The 13,362-nt window shown below is 39.8% G+C and overlaps 1 protein-coding gene across 1 annotated transcript in view; it reads right to left on the bottom strand.

The window, feature by feature from the left end:
• ATG10 (autophagy related 10) overlaps positions 1 to 13,362 on the bottom strand; it is a 100,501-nt gene that overhangs the window by 13,183 nt on the left and 73,956 nt on the right. The gene's annotated exons all lie outside the window — the stretch shown is intronic.

Genomic DNA, 13,362 nt, shown 5'->3' on the forward strand with positions numbered 1-13,362 from the left:
TATCTAGTTATTTAATTATGTATCACATTTATAGCCCAAGGAGCTTAAGGTGCCATACATAGTTCTCTTCCTCCCCATTTTATCCTCACAACAACCTGAGAGTTGAGTTAGTGGCTCAATGCCACCCAATGAGATTCATGGCCAAGTGGAGATTTGAACCCTGGTTTCCCAGATCCTAGTCAGGCACTCTAATAATTACACCACACTACCTAGAAGATCACTTAACTACTTATATACTCAAATGATCACTGTACTCTGCAAGAGAGCCCACACAAATGTAGGAATCAGACCTCTGGTATGGAAATACCTGCTTTTTGAAACTCTCTCCTGTTACATATCAAAGAGCTGGTACCTCTATTATATTTCCGGCACCTATTAAAGAACTTCTTTTTCCAACAACACTTTCAAGTGGAGATTCTTTTCCCAGTCTCTGTATTAGGCTTGAAATTGCTTTTAGATACATTTTTACTGTTAAAATTGTTGAATCACTTTGGGATGTTTCACAGGAAATGATTCATAAATGAAATATATTTTAGATCCAGGTAAGTCTTCTCTTTATAGGCTGAGTGATCCCTATTGTGCACTTTGGAGAACACATCAGATACATCATACAGATCATTTACCTCATTCAGCAGCAATCCTACCCTCCCTTTGGTACATGTAAACATGATTGCCTTTGAATCAAAACTATTCTGAAACAAAAAATTTTGCAGATTTTCACTTTTGACTGATTACTGTATATCAGTCCCCCAAAGTTGCTGCTTTAGTTTACACTCTACACTCAAGTAGTTTGGAAGGAAGCTATATTTCTCAAACTTTTCTGCTAAGACTTTTATATGATAAGCTCTACCATGTCCTTTTGTTTGTGAGTTGTTAAAAAGTCTGATGTACATCCAAGGTTAAACCAATGAAATGGAGGCACACTAAAGCAAGATGTGGATAGTTGCCAATGCAATGAAGGTTATCGAAAGAGTTAGCAGCTTGGGGAATTGATAATGGAAAACTCACTCCTCATGTAGTTCCTAGAGCAGTTTCAAAAGCTACTGCTTCCCCTTTCTTTGTCCAAGCCACCAACTGGGATTGAGATATAGAAAATAGTATAGAGACATAGAAAGAGGAATGTATAAACAAAGTAAGAATGCCAAAATACATATGTTGAAAAACTTTCTACTATATGAAGTTTTCCTTAATTTTCGTGTCTGGAAATCCTCTCCACAAAGGCGAAGTAGCATTTAGTTTCCAGATGTCAGGCTTATATATCAGTGATGAAAAGAAACATGAATCACAGTTGCAAGCACAAACCTATTTAAATGAAAAATCAACTTAGTTTAGTTATAAATTAATCTTTTGTGGGTGAAACTGCTACTGAAGTAGACATTTCCTGATTAATGTGTGTTGAAATTTTGCAGAAGGCAACCTGACATTTTCAGGAGCAAAAGCGTCTTCTGGACAGGAACAAAGTATCAAAAAGTGAAAATGCTTTTCTGAAACTTAAAGCATTATTTCCCTGCAAAGAATGTGACAGAATTATAGACATGAAACAAAGGGTCTACCAGAATTCCCCCACCACCAGCCCACCAGGCAAATTGATTTCCCACCACCATTTTCTGTATCATGGATTGTCAGACAGAAGATTCTGTTTGACTCTCTTTTTCAAAAGATCTTATTATGAAGGAAAGCCAGGAAATGCTTAATGACACATTGAACCTAATGATAATTAGTTTTATCTTCTGCTATAGAGCAATTCAGAGCGAAAACAGGAAGATAGCAGCTGTGATATTTTTAAAAAGCTTTTTTGTTTTGCAATCTGAAAATAGGAATGCAGTCCTACACTAGGAGTTTGATGGCCCCAAAAGCCATTACATTATGGGGCAAGCTTCTCTTTCCAGCATGTGCAACAGCAGCATTCAATAAAGACAAATCTTTCTGGTTTCAAGTCCCTTATGCTTCTTTTATCATTGACCAAATAAAATGTCATTTCTACTAGATCTCAATGAGAAAAAAATATGAAACACTCTCTTTTCATCCCAAGAGAAAGCAAACCATGCCTAAGTTCTAGCACTGACAAAACAAAACTTTCAGCCTGTGTTATACAACTTTAAGCACACAGTGAGATAATGCCTAAAATAATATGTGAAATATGATCCATGTCAAATTTCAATTAACAACGAATGTCACTTTCGGGCATTACAGCAAGGTAATTAGTTCTGGATAGCTGGTATTGTGTGTTTTACTTCCCTTCCCCCAAACAGCAGGTATTTTGTTGTTGGTACATTTCCTGTAACAGCACCATTTATTTTCCCTGTCATAACTGGAGCTCCTCCAGTAGTAATGGCTTCTATTTTCTCTAGTGCTACATTAAACTGCCTTGGAGCATCCATCATAGCCTTTATGGGCTCTCCATTTCTCCTATAGTGGAAAGGGATTGTTGTCCAAAACATCCTCTGTCACATCCAGTTTGCATGATATAGCTTTGATGAAAATCATTCATAGAGGGATGTCAAGACTTTTATCAAGGGCAGCAGAAAACGTTTGTAACTGAACATTTTTTTCAATACCACCAGAGACTTCAGCCATTCTTTAGACTAAGGGGAGGAAATAATAATAAACTTTACTTCCTGAAAACTCTGAGAAAAGGATGATTGACATGCAATTAAAATACACAGGTTTGTGTCCAGTGCTCTGCCATCCAGATAGACATTGGACTAGTGAAGGTTGAAATCAACTAATTCATGGACTACAGCAGCCTTACCCAATCTGGTGCCCTTCAGATGTTTTGGTCCTTATCATTGGTCCTGTTGACTAGGGTTGCTAAGAATTTAGGTCCAACATCTGGAGGGCCCAGGTAGGGAAAGGCTGGGCTATAAAAACTAGATGCGCCTGTCACCAAAACATCCCCCTGCAGATGTGCCCTCAAACCTGCACACAATACATCATTCTAGAACCCATATATACAATTTGATACATGTTTGCTTAAGGTACGCCACTCAGCTGGGGTCTAAAACAGCAATGGAATTTTGATTTAGTGTAAGGATTTCAAATAGCAACACTTATGCTCCAAGTAATGCTCCAAGATAGTGATGAGACAAAGTCAGTACAGCAATGCTAAGTTCACTGTGATTGCTAAAGTAGATGGGTAAACAGCAGAACCCCAACAAGAGTCATGTTTGCCTACACATTGCTTAAATAATAAAGATTTCTAAACAATCCCTTTTTAAAAAAAGGAAGTGGACACCCTTAATAAGGCCTCTCTCTGTTCAGATCATGACAGAAAAGGAAATATTCAATTCCCATTAGTCAGGCTGCCCTGCTGTTACTAGGGGAGAACGTTTCAATTTTTAACCAGAGCCTAGCCTCGCAATACTGCACTCAATCATTTGGAAGCTTGTTTTTTAAAAGAAACTGGAATTCTCACTATTTCAGCCATTACAAAAAAAAATAAAATAAAAGAAATACCAGGTCCAAATCCTTCTGCAATGGGAAATGAAGTGCAAAGTGGGAAACTTTATTTTATTTTCTCCATAAACTTATTTTTTAATTACAAATTAGCTTGGTAGCACATTTTTGCTCTTCTTTGAATCAAGAGCTTCTGGCAACAGTCCTCCGTTGATTCACTACCTTGCCCTTGTACTGTATACCTATGTTCACTGAATCAAATACTGAGGTTTGAAAGAAAGGAACTGTTTAAGTTTGCAAGAAACATGGCAGTCACAGATGATAACATATATAACAGATAACAGATAACAGATGATAACCAGAGATGATAACATATTCCTTCCATATGGAACAATGTTGTGCACATTGAACAATTATTTATAATACTGTACTTATTTTGGAGAAAAGCTAAGTGCAGTACAGTATAAATACACAGAATAGAGTGCTTCAATTTAAGGCTACTATATATGGAGCACATATTTCTAAGGAAATTGTTTTGAGATTTCTTCTCTTCAGATAAGACATGTTGAAAATATGAAGCTGCCCTATACTGATTTAGACTACAACTAGCCCAGGATTACCTATTCTGACTGGCAACTCTCCAGGGTCTCAGGTTGATGACTTTTGAAGCTCTCCTCCTGAGCTTATTGTAACCGGAGTTGCAAACTTAAGACCTTGTGCATGCAAAACATGTGCTCTGCACTGAGATACAGTCTCTCCTCAGTATTTAACATTATCCTCTATCAAGAAGGAGCTAATGTGTACCATGTTGTTGGCTATTTCTGTTCTACACTTTATTAGATTTAATAAAATAGAGACACATTTCCCTGCTGAGATTGTTGCACCTAGAAAAGTGAGACTAGCAAGACATCACTTGAAATGCTACTGGATGATCAAGTGAAGGCAAATATATCAGAAGCTGCCATAGAAACAGTGAGACCTCTCCTCTCTCTCTCTCTCTCTCTCTCTCTCTCTCTCTCTCTCTCTCTCTCTCTCTCTGTGTGTGTGTGTGTGTGTGTGTGTGTGTGTCGTCGTCCCGTCCCCCCCCCCCCGACTTGTAATTCACATTTATACAGTGACAAATTGCCAACTACTCTGTGATGGAGCATTTGTTCAGCAACAAAAGTCATTTGTTGTTATCTACATGTGCACAGAACTTTAAGGTACCACCATTCCATGTTAAGTCTTGCAGGAAAAACAATGAGTCTTGTGGCACCTTAAAGAGTAACAGATTTATTATGGCATAACCTTTCAAGGACTAGGGAAATGCAACCTGGTTATTTTCCAATACTTATTGTAACAAAATGATCTCATCAGGGTCTTATGAAACAGTGCCCATCCTTCTTTTCCCATCTTTACTCCCTAGGTTCAAGCAAAAGTGATATTCGATCCAAATCCCGTTCTGTATCCAACAGTGCTTAGTGCATTGATCTCATATTGCCTATGCACCATATTTGTAAAATGAATATTTATCCGTATCAAAGTAAATGAGACTGTAAAGAACATGGTCAACATGCATGGGGAAAGAAGGAAACACTGAGCTATACTCAGTTGCTTGGGGTACCATATAGCAAGCTGACTATGACCCTCCTTCCCTTTGCTAGTACACGACACTTGGTAGGAAAAAGATTACAACATACAAATCTATCTCAGTTTTCCTGCACCTCCAGGAGATACATGTCAGTGGCTATTTTGTTAAAGTGATCAATGCATTTCAGATATTAACACAAAAACCCTGAAAAACTACCTGCTCTAGCATGTACAGAATAATAACTTTCCTCTGTAAGTCAGAGTGGCAAACTGGTGCTGCTTCCATAAGTTGCTGGACTGCTATTAGTCCTAGCCAACTTCACCAATATTCAAGGATGATGGGAGTTATAGTTCTCTGATATCTGTGGACTATAGCCCTGTTGATAAGCCTTAACTGTTACCGACATTGCCCTCCTGTTTAGTTTCCTGTTTCATGCAGGATGCTAAACTCCTAAGAACAAGGATCTCACTTCGTAATGGAGAAGCATAATTTGACAAGTACAACGAAGATGCTGCATAAATTCAACAACAGTAACAAACCCCACTATGAAGCACAGTCTATTCAGTTACAGTTAAGTTTATAACTGATTAAACACTTTTTAAAAAGTTTATACTGGAAAATTGGCAACTAGTTCTTGTTCTCAGAACTGGCACATCACTCATTCTTTCATGAAAATAAACAGATGACATATTTTTCAATACTTGCCAAAATAAAATTAATTTAGCCATCAACTTTTTAGTATCTTACATGTCATTTTATTAAATGACTCCTTAAAATATGTTCTGAAGTTGTGGGGTTTTTTTAAGGTACAAGAAGACAATCCAACAAGCTGTGTACGGATGGGAAAAAATGATATTGGAGCAGAATTTGGTATAAACACAACCCGATAAGAGAAAATGTAAGAGTTTGAAAATCTTTCAAAACATGTTTTAGGATGCCTGTAAAATTTTAAAATACTGTTAAATCAAGAAAAGATGGCACATGTTAACAAATACCTTAGGCTGCTACCAGGCAGATGATTCCTAGTACTACTAATCACTGCTCTCCTGCTGTACACGACCAGAATTGCAGAATACTTTCCTCACTATCAAGGGGTATGTATTGTGTCCTTATACGTGTATACATCCTGCTATATTTCACATTCTAGGCCTGAAGGTGTAACACAGATGCTTTGAGTGAAGAAGGCCTAATTCACCTGGGCAGTCTTTTTTTAAAAAACAACAACTAATAAACCCCTAAAAAAAAACTTTTAAATTAGTGCTAAGTGTTTGCTTCTTTTAAAAAGAGATGTCCAAGAAATGTGAAAAAACAAAGTTTTTCACTGTGGTTTTACAACTCTTCATTCAAGTGCTAATATTTTAATATAAAAAGGGGAAGGGCTTTAGCAGTAATCTAAAATTCTAAAAAACAATAAATGTGCTAAAATTGAGACAACTGAAAAGGTAATAGTGAAGGTGTATTCAGGAGCAAAATATTCACCAGCATGGTATGTCACTGCACATATCAAAACCCTACCCAGTTACAAAGAAGAGTTGTGCTAGGATTGTCTACACCTGAGGATTGTGCTCCTCTTCTATTCATTAAAAAAAAAAGGTGGCAGGCAGATACCCAGGAAAGGGCTGTTACTCAGACTCTTATTCCAAGTCTCCACAGAAATTCAAACACTCAACGTGCACCATAGAAAATTCTGTGCTCATATAAAGGGGGGGGGGGAAGTAGCTGTGTTTATCCCCTGAAGCAACAGTAAAATGGAACTTCCATCAAAAGAGCAGAATGGGGTGACTTTAAACTTCTGGGTGCCAATGACCATCTCTAGACCTGAATACTTCCAAACTCTATGTCGGCAGGACTGCATTATGATGGAAACAAGAACTTTGAGGGCAAAACATGTTCAGCAATAATGGCGCTTATGATCTTCTCTATTGATACTCCAAAAGCTTTTCCAGAAGTTCTATTCAGTGTTCTATAGCAACTGTTGATATTTCACAATAAAAAAACTTAGCAGCCTTCTGTTAAACTATACTGAACACAACCTCTTCTGTTTAACAGAATTCTCCAGTATGTCTAAGAATAGCTACCCACACATGACTCAAGTATTAAGATATAAAACTTCCCTACCACAATGTCACTTTGCTGTGCTTCAGCACCACTACATCAAAACCCTCCAGAAACAGTTAAGAATCTCTTTCCTTTAAGAAAAAAATACCACATCATTAACATACTTGGTCATTTTAGAAATAATGTTTATTGATTTTTGTGTTAACACTGCCATAAATTAAGTGATGCAATGGACAGAATTACTGTTGTACTATAAAGAACATGTCTTTTGGGTTCTTAACCACACAATGAAAAGAATAACAGCTGGATTAATGTAAAAATAGTGCAATTTGATGCTGATATTTCAGAGGTGTGGACAAGATGGTACCTGTTCACATGAAAGACATGACATAGCACTGAAATATCTTCAGAGTTCATAGTGAGGGAACTAAGCCTACAATGATGTGGTTCTGAGGAAGAGAACTTTTGCAACCCCGATGGCAGAAATCCTGGAAATGCCAGGGATTTTAAGCTCCTAGCACACATGAAATCACATTGCACTTTCCCCAATGTGAATTATCACTAAAACTTAAACTTTTATGAACTAGGCCAATTTATTTACTTATGTATAAACACTTTCATCAAGGATATTCATGAACAGGGCCACTAATCTAGTGTCACACATTTTACTAAATAAATTACACAAAGGAGTCAGCGAGTTTGGTAAGAATGTGAATTAGGAATTGGTTGATCAATTAATTAATTAATTAATTTCTGATCCATATCAGTTTTACACATGTTCATTCATACATCCATTTTGTCCTGCTTCTCTATCTGTGATTTTTTAAAATAATTGCATGAAAATTGACATTTTGAACCTATTTATCAACATATTTATTTTGTACACATTTTGGTACTTTTTTGAGGTAAGTAGTGTGACACGGAGAAGTACAAAAAGTACAAGTAAAACTGTACATATATTAGATGTGATGTGAATCAAGTTGGTTCACTAAAAAATGTAGACCAAATGAAATCTTCAAGCGCCTCTAATGTAAACAAGCCTTTTCTGTGTAATAATGCTGCTGCCTTCTTGGCTACAGAATAAATATCAAAAGCAAACCTTACTAGAATACTCTATCCAGTTCTAGGAACCACAATTTAAGAAGGATACCAACAAGCTGGAATGTGTGCAAAGGAGGGTGACCAAGATGATAAACAGTCTGGAAGCCAAGCCTTATGAGGAACAGTTGAGGGAATTGGGTATATTTAGCCTGGAAAAGTGGGGACTGAGATGAGACAGAATCATAGAGTTGAGAGGGACCCTCAGGTCCAGCCCCCTGCAATGCAGGAATCCTGTCCACAGCCATCCCTGGGCATAGCTGCCAAGTTCTCCCTTTTTTTTAAGGGAAATTCCCTTATGCTGAATAGGCTTCCTCGTGAGAAAAGGGAAAACTTGGCAGCTATGTCCCTGGGTGGGCTCAAAACATCAACCTTCTGGTTAACAGCCAGACGCAGCCAACTTCAAATATCTAAAAGGCTCTCACATGGAAGATGGAGCAAGTTTACTTTCTCCTGCTGTGGAGGATAGGACCTGTACCAATGGCTTCAAGTTACAAGAAAGGAGATTCTGACTAAACATCTGACTAAAAACTTTCTAACAGCAAGACCTGTTTGACAGTGGAACAGACTCCCTCAGGAGGTGGTGAACTCTCCTTCACTGGATGCTTTTAAGTAGATGTTGGATCCATCTGTCATGGATGCTTTGTTTGAGATTCCTGCATTACAGGGGATTGGACTAGATGACCCTTGAGATCCATTTCCAACTCTACAATTCTATGATTCTACAACCTAACTTTTTCTCTTGGTATGTATATGGAAATACTATACATATTCTGCAAATTCCTCTTAAAAGGTATGATCTTTTCTGTTAAATGGTTCCACTGACAGCCCCAGTTTAAGGGGCACATGACTCAGTCTTACAGTCTGCATTCATCACTGATCATCCCTGATCCATTTGATTCCTCCTGCAACCATTTAAGAATTGCAGCTACTGCACAGGGTAATAGTTACAATCAAAGAATTAGAGAACAGAAAAGGGGTTCTATAAATCCCTTTAACACAGCTTGCCAGTAGAACCATCCAACAGAAGTCTAAACACCATCATATATAAACTGTGTATCTATTTTTTCTTTTCCATTGCTAATTCAATTATTATGCTACTTGCAATGCATAATGCAAAATACTTTCAGCCAAAATATTTGGATGTATGCCACTGAAACCTACACATTATGGACTAAATCACATTTGAGTCCACGTACTTCAGCTTAACTGGATCAGGCAATATAAAAAGTGATTCTGTTTGGAATTATATACACTCAACAGATCTGTTAAATCATTTAGAAAAATCACTTGTTAGGCATATTCCTTTTGTACAATCAATTTTAAGGATCATAAGGTGCTTTAAAAGCTAATTCTAACAATTATTATACATATTGTTCATACAAGTAGAGGCTATCATAAACTTAGGGGTATTAGTGATTCTAGCTACTTTCAAATGAGAATGAGCCATGGTGAATCTTAATGGTTGATTTAAAACAAGTCAGCATCATAAACCAGGGGTCCCCAGACTTACCGCGCAGTGGGCTGGTGCCCGCCGCGCCGACCGCGCGGCGGGCCGGAGGGCGGGGGAGTGCACGCCCGTGCGCATGCGCACACGCGCCCGTGCGGGGGGGAAATCGCCGAAAATCGCTTGTGCGCATGCGTATGGACCTCCCCCGACCCGGAAGTGCATCGGAAATGACCTCTTCTGGGTCGGGAGAGGCCCATACGCATGCGCACAAAGGATTTTTGGCGATTTTTTGGCGTTTTTTTAGATCGTCGCCGCGCCGCGCGCCGTAAGAGCGGGCGGCGGCAGCGGGCGGCGGGGGTTGTCGCGGGCCGGATTGGGAGGCCGATTGGGCCGCATCCGGCCCGGGGGCCGTAGTTTGGGGACCCCTGTCATAAACCATGCACGTATGGTTGACATATAAGAAAAATGGGAGTTTCTGGGGTGAAATAATTATACATACTCATCTGGTATACTTGCCTAAGCTGGTGAAGTGTACACCACACAAAAGGACTCAAAGTGATAGAAATGGATCCCTCAAGTGCAAACCCATTCCTTAAAGGAAATATAACCCTATCTAACATTGGAACATTAGAACACACCACTTCCTTAGACAGACGGACTACCTACCCACAAATACTTCCATCTAGAACAAACATTTGATGCCACCACCAAATTCTCACTAAAATGCTATCTTATAGGTTGCTTATACCTGTGACCACCTGAGAGCATCCTGGTATGAATCAGAATAATATATACAGGACTGCAGAAATTCACGTTCTTAGTGCCTCAGAAGAAGGCTACCAAGATCACACAATCCACAGTCCTTAAACTTGGGCTATAATCCTAAACACCCTTACTTTTCAGAATGTACCCATGAAGTTAGGGGTGTATATTTTCAAGTATTAGCCTGGACTATCATCCAGGTTGTGTATGTATTTCTTTTCTTTTTATTTCATTTTTTAAAACAACACTTAAAACAAGCAATATAGAATAAAAATTAAAAGTGAAAATGTGGGGGGGGAAGAAAGTTATACAGTGGTACCTCGGGTTACAGATGCTTCAAGGTTACAGCCGCTTCAGGTTACAGACTCTGCTAACCCAGAAATAGTACCTTGGGTTAAGAACTTTGCTTCAGGTTGAGAACAGAAATTGTGCGGCGGCAATGGGAGGCCCCATTAGCTAAAATGGTACCTCAGGTTAAGAACAGTTTCAGGTTAAGAACGGACCTCCAGAACGAATTAAGTTCTTAACCCGAGGTACCACTGTTTTATAAACCTATAATAATTATATATATAATTATATATAACCAGGTTGTGTGTCTGATTCATATACTGTATTATTTCTACGCAACTGAGGGCACATATAAGTCTAACGATGATCACACTGAAGGAATTCAATAGTCTTGTCAAGGATGTGAAACGATTCTATGATTCTATTTTTCTTCTTCTTGGCAACTTGATGATTTAAAGGCTCAAGCTGTTCATTCTCATTAGCTTACTCAACCACTAGCTTTGTGTATTCAATTATATATCCCATTATTGATTAAGCCTTAGTGAATATGAGCTCATTTGCTCAGAACTCTATTTACTCAAGGAAAAGTTTATTACAACTATTCTTAGGTGTAGAAGCCAGGGGTACTGGGGCATTTATTCTGTATCTATTTATGTGAAAGCGAATGAAAAAGAAATCAAATAGGTTTTCTAGTTGCCAAATGAAAGCAGACATATTTTGTATTTTTATTGCATTATTATTTATTACATTATTGTAAATTTTAACCACAGAAATCTCTTTAACAAAGGCTGGATTATCTAGAATTAGTTTTAATTTACATCTAAGTTCTTTATTATCTGAATAGTTTCTGAATCTGTCTAGAGCAAATTGGTGATGATTCCCTATGAACTCTGTCTCTTCTCCCCATGCTTCTTCATAGTGGCAATTCAATTGCACCACCACAGCAGCAAGAGCATGCTGGAATAACCTCAACCAAGCTTATTTGTGCACTATCAGGCACCAAGCAAAGAAAGCAATGGGAGAACACCAAACCATACAGAATGTTGCAGCACTTCCAGAAACTTTCCCAATGCCTATGGTATGGCAGCACCATCAATTTTCACCAATCACAGAAAGGTATTTTTTCAACACTGAGAAAATACAACCACCCCTTACACAAAGTTCAAGTGGAAGTTTTCCAAGTCAAAGAATAGGCAAGAGTTAAAAGCACCTGATTTTAGCATGCAAGCACTTTTGACAGGATGTTATTTGCGATCCGAGGACCCGCCCCCCGCGAGAAATGAAGACACGGTGACACATGGATTTGAGTTAATGGGTAAAATAAGGCCACAACTTTATTGGGTAGAGCAAGTGAGAGGTATTGGCTTAGGCATTGGACACCCTAGCAAGCATGACCCCACCCCGCTCTGCTGGGGGTCATATCAGGTTAACACCCCGAGGGAGGAGCCTGTTGATGCAAATACAACTGAAAGCTCCCCCTGGTGTCACTGGGGGTTGTGCCATGGCCCTAGTCTCAGCAGGGCATCGGACGGGATCCACGACCGCTGGATCCCTTAAGGCAGGCATGTCAAACCTGCAGCCCTCCAGATGTTTTGGACTACAATTCCCATCTTCCCCAACCACTGGTCCTGCTAGCTAGGGATCATGTGAGTTGTAGGCCAAAACATCTGGAGGGCCGCAGGTTTGACATGCCTGCCTTAAGGGGATACCCCTATAAGAGGAGGGTTGGATGTTGGCCACAACCAGTCCTCAAACACACCAGACAGCTCCATATTCCAATGCCTAACCGCCAAATGCCGAAGGAAGTTGTAACGAATTGCTACGAGGTAGGCGAAAAAACCAAGAGGTCGGTGCCAATTAGCCAAAAGGATAAAAAAAACTCCTACCAGGCCCCTTGGGCAACCAAGGCAACCAACCGAAGTCCATAGCAAGGTCAAAGCACACACACAAAGGGAAGACCTAAAGGGAGGGTGGGTGGGAGATCTGTCAGGATGCAGCAGGAGAAGGAGGATTCCCCTGCTGCGCAGATTTAAATGTCCGTAAAGCCCGCCCCCAGGCCGGCCCTATTGGCCAGCCAGAGGCTTGGTGCGGCAGCAGGGATTGGCTGCAGCAGGGGGCCGATACACGCCCCCCTGCTAGCACAAAAAAGGCCAGTGGTGCCTGCCTGCCTGCCTGCCTAGCCTCCCATTTGTCCATTCCCAAGAGCAAGGGCTGGCAGACTAGCTGGCTGGGCTCCCTGTCTTGCTTACTCTGACGCTCCTCAGTTCCTGACAACCAGCACCCCCAGGCCAGCCCCAGAGGCACCATTCACCTATGGAGCTTGTAGCCAGGGCTGAGGCAACAAACAGCTGTGCAAAGAGTTGGAGAGGCAGAGACACGAGAGGACATCAGAGGAGGGAGGGAAAGAAAGAGGGACAGAGGCCAGTGTTGCCCGCAGCACTTATGACCATCATTCAAGGCACCCTAGGATGCCACAGCACACTGGTTGAAAACCACTATTCTAATAAAACCAAGTAAGGCTGGATTAATACATGCTTATTATACCACAGCACTGGCCTCAGCCAGAATTTGTTTCCCCCTCTTTTTCAGTTAGCTGAAAAGTTCTATTTACAGCAACACAGTTGTAGGTGCTTGTCAACCACAGCAGAAATTAATCTGAATTTCTATTATATAGAAGGGCAGGTCCAGAGTGAGCCTGTGGCACACATTTCCTGTACCTTTAAATATAGCATTAGAAATG

The sequence above is a fragment of the Zootoca vivipara genome, chromosome 10, assembly GCF_965207765.1.
Source record: "Zootoca vivipara chromosome 10, rZooViv2.hap1.1, whole genome shotgun sequence".
NCBI lineage: Eukaryota > Metazoa > Chordata > Lepidosauria > Squamata > Lacertidae > Zootoca > Zootoca vivipara.